Below are 6,751 nucleotides of genomic sequence, written 5' to 3'. Positions count from 1 at the left end.
GGCCGGCCCGGGCCACAGCTCGCGGGGTAGCGGTGGAGGAGGGGTTGTGAGAGCGGCTGTCGGAGCCGTGCTTCTTCCCTCAGAGCTCCGTCTAAGCCACGGGGGCACGGTCTGGTAGGCTCTTCTTTGTGAGTTATTACGAGATTAGTTCGAGTGGGATTAGATTTAAAGGAACACCTGGGACCTGTCTCTCTGTGGCGATAAAACGCCACGCTGTGTTTTCTTGGCGGAGGTGAGGTGTTTCTCAAACGACACGGCCAAGTCTTTGCACGCTCAGTCATCAGATCTCCATATATTTTATGCAAATGGCACAGAATTAAAGATCGCAGAGTTGCTAAGGAGCGTTTGATTTGTTTGTGCCCACAGGAACTTGTCTGAGCAGTTCAGTGTTCTGAGGGCTGCAGGGTTTTTGTAGTGCATTTTGTCTCTCTCTGTTGTGTTTGATTCAGGTGAGGCCTTTTGGGGGGGGTGAAGTGGATGTACTTCAGGCGCCTCAACTGTGGCCTCTGCACCCTTCCAGCACGGATTCCTTCTGTGTTTTTCCAAAGAGTTCTGATCGGTGCACGATATTCGGTTAGATGGTGTTCACTGTCAAACTGCTTTGCCCCTTTCCTGCTGGCTTTCTGACTTCACAAACACAAAAGAAGGTTATGTTTACCTGTTTGAGCCTCTCTGCCAGCAGCCACCATAGTAAATTAATGAGGCTTACTTTAATGTGCCAAACTGTAACCTGCCAGCTGTTTCCCCTCACCTTCCACTGTCCTTGTGAGAATAGTAGGCAGACAAATGGGAATAGAGAAAGCATGGGTTCTCCAGCCTCAGTTGGAAGTGTGGATTGATGTTTGACTGGGAAAGCAGGTATAGTAGAGCTGATAGCTCTCAGTAGTCCTGCCACCCTGAAATCCTGATTTCATCACATGTAAATGGCCCTTTGCCAGCCTGGGAACCATCCTGGTTTCACCAACTTGCAGCTTTTTCCTGACAGTTGGTGCTGTTCACATAGCACCACTTTCGCTGAAATGCTGTTGACTGGATGAAGTATATTTAAAAAAAAAAACTAACTAACTAAAAATCAGGGACAAAATCAAAGTCATTTAAAGTGTGGCCAGACCTAAGGGAAAAAAAAAAAGACACAAAAAAAATAAAGTTGTTGCGCTTCTGAAAAATCAGCTCATCTGCTGATGTAATGTCAGAGACTAGAATATGTAATTTCTGGTGTGTTGTTCTTAAGAGCTGTAATTGCAGTTGGCTGGGAAGGCAGAAGTTACAAGGGAAAACATGGCATCACAAAAGCCTAAGGATTTTAAGTCTTTGGCTCATGGGCAGAGTGCTGTGAGTATTTAATTATTCATTAGATAGTACAGAAGAGTCCCTGCATTATTACTGGTGCAATATTTTATCAGTGAATTACTGAATCACGAGTTGGTACTTGTGCCTCTGCTTACTGAGACAAATTCCTTGTGTGTTATTGGTGGGTATCATTCCTAATGCAGTTTTTGTGAATCCCTACGTTCTGTCTTATAAGCAGAAAAATCTTTTGCAAAACTCATGATAAGTGCTCAAACGGATAGAAAAGCAACTGAAATAGGTGAATTTTCCCCTTTTATTGAGAGCACCTGAACTTAGGGAAGGCCTCATAGGAACCCATTCTTCAAGGGTCTATTCTTTTAACAATATAAAGTAAATTGACTTCTCAGAATCACCAAGGTTGGAAAAGACCTTCAAGATCATCCAGTCCAGCCATCCACTTATCACCAATAGTACTCACTAATCCATGTCCTTCAAGACAAAATCCAAACGTTCCTTGAACACTTCCGGGGTCGGTGACTCCACCAACTCCCTGGGCAGCCCATTCCAGTGCCTGGCCACTCATTCAGAGAAGCAGAATTTCCTAATGTCCAGCCTGAATCTCCCCTGGCACAGCTTGAAGCCATTCCCTCTAGTTCTAGACTTAAATCTCCTGAGGTAAGTGAAGTCTAGGGTTCAAAGTTCAAACTCATGAGAAGTGTTACTTAAAACAGAGAGAAAGAGTTCACATGTCTCAGCTGTGAGGACATATTGCATCCATTCGTTCTTACTGGTCAAGTAGATTTAAAGTGGCTTTTATTTCAGTGCTTGGCATTCAGTGCAGATTGCGTTGGATATTACAAAATGCTTCACTGTTGTCATTATCTCAGTGGTGTAGAAGAGCAAGTGCAGGATGTGTTTGAAGTGTGCAGTTCTGATTTCAACAGTGAATTAATTGTTACTCAATTTCATCTGTTGCAACCTTCAACTTGCAGAAAGAGCATTTTGGTTCAGAAGTCTGTCTTCTTACCTGGGATGGTTGTGTTGGTTTGTGAGTGAGAGCAAAGGCATTCGGTGAGTTCTGATAGAAGTCTGTGGTGCCAACAGAGTAAGGCTTTGGTGCTTCCCTATTTTAAAAGTACTTTTTAACCGTAACAGAATGATTGTGTGTCATCTGATGTGTGGTTTACTTATATGTAAGAACAAATCACAACACGTGGAGCTATTGGTGTTCTGGAAGAGTGCAGACTTGTGTGTGTCAGCACAAGAATTTCTACAAAATGAAATTCTTGAAGGTTTTTTTATTTTTTATTTTTTATTTATTTTTATTTTTTTATTTTTTTTTTGAGGGAAGTGTGACAGCGGGGTAAAGATCACATAGACTTGTAAGATTTCCTGAAACTTGATGCCTCCTAGTTACTAGTTACACCTGTGAAGAAAGAATCATAAAATCACAGAATGGCCTGGGTTGAAAAGGACCACAATAATCATGGAGTTTCAACCCCCCTGCTATGTGCAGGGTTGCCAATCACTAAACCGGGCTGCCCAGAGCCACATCCAGCCTGGAGGGGAAAAAAAGGAAAAGGCTTGGGGCGAAAGTCATTACTTAGTGATGTGAGAAATCTCCAACTGGTTTGAAATCACTGTCGTGAATGTGTAAGAGCCTGTGGATTTTGTAAGCTATTTCCATTACTTCTATCTAGGTGGGAAGAAACTATACAGCAGTGGTAAACTGGAGCATGTTTCTCTCAATTCTCTGACTGATACATTGCTCCCACAGGAGACATATTATAGACCCAAATGTTGCATGTGTTGTAGGTCAGGCAGTGTATGTGTTTCACTTTGTAGACCAATTACAGAGCAATAGGAAATGTAGTTCAAGATCCTGCTGACGTTCCCATACCTGAATGCATTGATGTCAGTAGATGTAATCCTTCCTTGTACCACTAATCTGCTTCTCTGAACCTGTGTGCTTCAGAAATGCTGAACCACATTAATGAAGGTGGAGATAGGTTTCCATAGAAATGATCCTTTGAGCAGTCTCATTATTGCTGAATTTTCTTCATTCCTGCTTTTGTATGGGACATATGGGAAAGGTAATGTATGAAGATCTATCTGTACAACTGTTAGCTAATTAGATATGAGCAAATGCTGCCGCTGCCACTTACTGCTGACCTCCTGTCTCCTACTGAGAAGTAAAATGGAGATATTTTAGCCATTGTAAAAAGTTGACGTTTCCTTTGCTTGTTCTTAACAACAGAAATCTTCAAAACATCATTTTAATTCCTTGCAATTATCATAGCTGATGCTGGCTTTATGGCAGTTGTTAGGATGTGGCTTGCTCTGGTCCTGCTCCCAACTCTTCTTTATATTGATACAGATACAGCATTTCTAAAGCAAAACGTGAGCACACACGCAACTCCCAGGCAGGCAGCTCCTTGAAATACCCCTCAGTCAGGAAATTTGCATGCAGCAGTAACTCGTGCAAGTGTTCATCTTCATAAAGCTGCAAGAGCAGGACTGGAATTCCCCTAGCACAGCATCAAGCCCTGCAAACAACTTGAGGCATTTAGGAGAGCAGTTGGCATCCATGCATTGCTCACATGCAAAAACATTTTTTTTGTTCATTGTTTCTGCTTAAGCTCTGCGGATGATGCAGTTTTTACCTCAGCTAACTTGGTATGCATCGCATTCTTAAAGGCGAAGCTGGAGTGTGCAGTATCAGTTAGTGATGGGTCAAAGTTACACCTTTGTTCGGAGGAGGAGGGAGGAAATTGAACTCCTAATGCCTCACTCAATTGCATTGAAAGCTGGGTGGCTGCTAGTGCAACTTTGGACCCTCATGAGACGCATGGCAGTTTACTGCAGAGTGCCCAACTGTTAGGCAACTGGCTCTCTCCATCTTACTTACGAAGGTGTTGCTCCTGCATATTACTGAGGGGCCTGCACACGGTTTTTGTTGTTTCCTTCTTACTGTCTCATGACTGCCACGCCATGTGCACGTGTGGGAAGAGCCTTTTTTTAATCCTAGGTGATATTTCTGTCACAAAACCTGGAGTTAAATGGTTTATTTGGGGAGGAGGGGGGAATGAAACAAAGCTTGTCTTTTGGACAGATGGTTACGTCTGAATGCAGTAAGTGGTGGAATTAAATATGGTTGGAAGAATCTTGTATTCAAAAACTATTTGTTTAGACTAAGCAAGTCAATTGCTGCTGTTGCAGTAGACTGTGAAAATCAGCATCCTGAAGTTTGTGTTCTAAATACATATTCTTGGCAGGAATTGATTATGTTTAAAAGCAAAATTATTGTTATTTATGAAGTCTCATTTTGGTTAAGAGTTTACAGTGGTGAAACTGCACTTTACATTGAGGAAGCCGTAGCACTGAAGTTTGCATCTGATGGGGTGATTCGTGACAAGTGCTGAGTCTGCCAGAAGGTTGAAGCAGGAGAGCTTGACTTTCACTTGTTTCCCCAAAAGTCTCATAAATTAAAAAAAAAATGGAAGTGATCATGATTGTTCCAAACTGGTCTGGTTTGCAATTGCAGATTGAGAAACATGCTGCCAATATGAATTGAATAACTTTTTTTGTGTGTGTGACCATAAATATTAGGGCACAAAGTTGACAAACCTTTTGAAATAGTGATAGTAGTTTTGGAGAATATACTGAGATGTTTTAATGACCTAAAAATGGAACTGAATTCAAAATTGGAGTAGTGATGCTATTTGCTAATTACTATTAAAATACTTGAGACCCACATATCTCCTCTCAAATCACTTTGTACCCTTATGGGTTTAAGCCAATGAAAGGAGCTGAAAGGGGCTTTGCTCACACTTTAAAAGCAGTTTGTAATCTGAAAATCTCTCTTTAGGGGTCTATTTACTGGGGAAATATGGGCAGAAGAAAATCAGAGAAATCCAAGAACGAGAGGCAGCTGAATACATCGCCCAAGCACGAAGGCAATATCATTTTGAGAGTAATCAGAGGACATGCAATATGACAGGTAAGATAAGGAAATAGTTTATGTTCCTGAGAAGTGGAATTATTTGAGGATTAATAAGATTAAGAAAGGAAAGTGAATTCAAAGTCTTAACTAAGTAATAGTGTATAAACTATAGTCATCTTATGTCTTCTGACTAAATCTGAGGAACAGAGGATTGAAGAGATTTCAAGGGGTCATCCTAATCCTTGGTTTGAGTACACTCTTCTATTATGTAACCTGTAGGATTTATCAGTTCAAGACCCTTTCTTGTATTGCCCTCAACTGCACGTCACATGGATGTGTGAAGCAGCACTCAGAATTTACTGCAGGATTAATTCCCTTATTCATTGTAGCACATGCTAGTAAAACAGAGATCTCAGAGGATAATTTTTATTTGCAAATAAGAGGCATATCTTTGTGTAATTCCCTACACTTGAACAACTGCAAGGTACCAAAAATGGTAGTGATGTTATTCTAGAATTTCTCTGCATTTGGGAGGACATGAGTCTGAACACAAACTTTTCAAAACTATTTCTGCAACACAGATTGGGCAGTGTTTTCTTTTCCTCTTGAAATGACTGCAAATGGTTTCTGTGCACTTTGTTTACTCTGAGCAATTTGTATTTCTTTATTATCTTTTTCCATTTGGTATTGACTGCTGGTATTGACTACTGCAAGGACTAAGCCTTTATTTGCCATTAATTATACAAAATATGTTCTGTGTGGCAGCATGCATTTTTTGCCAAGACTTTTTCATATTTTATTTGTAGCGTTTATCATGTTCTGCAAATGCTTTTGTTTACCATTTCTTGTTCCCATCATATAGCGGTGGGTTAGAACTTGGATGTTTTGGAAGTCAGACATCATCACCCACCAGCTTTCCTTTATTTAAAATGTACCTTTCCTTTGTTCTCTTACTGGGGGGGATGGAGGAAACAAAAACAAACAGAAAAACGCTCAGATCTTTTCTTCCTATTTGGAGAAATACAACAGTGTGGATTTTCACTGATTATTCTTCTATATATATATATAGTGGCCACCCTCAGCAAGTTTGCTGATGATACGAAGTTGGGAGGATTGGCTGACACGCCTGAAGGCTGTGCTGCCATTCAGCGAGACCTGGACAGGCTGGAGAGCTGGGCAGTAAGAACCAGATGAGGTTCAACACAAGCAAGTGTAGGGTCTTACACCTAGGGAGGAATAATTGCATGCACCAATACAGGCTGGGGATGAGCTGCTGGAGAGGAGCTCTGCAGAGAGGGACCTGGGCGTCCTGGTGGACGACAGGTTGGCCATGAGCCAGCAGTGTGCCCTCGTGGCCAAAAAGGCCAATGGCATTCTGGGGTGCATTAAGAAGAGCGTGTCCAGCAGGTCGAGGGAGGTGATCCTCCCCCTCTACTCTGCCCTGGTAAGGCCTCATCTGGAGTACTGTGTCCAGTTCTGGGCTCCCCAGTACAAAAAAGACAGGGATCTCTTGGAAAG

The sequence above is a fragment of the Meleagris gallopavo genome, chromosome 2 (genome assembly GCF_000146605.3).
Source record: "Meleagris gallopavo isolate NT-WF06-2002-E0010 breed Aviagen turkey brand Nicholas breeding stock chromosome 2, Turkey_5.1, whole genome shotgun sequence".
Lineage (NCBI taxonomy): Eukaryota > Metazoa > Chordata > Aves > Galliformes > Phasianidae > Meleagris > Meleagris gallopavo.
The sequence above is the reverse complement of the archived record's forward strand: the minus strand, read 5'-3'. Positions refer to the sequence as shown.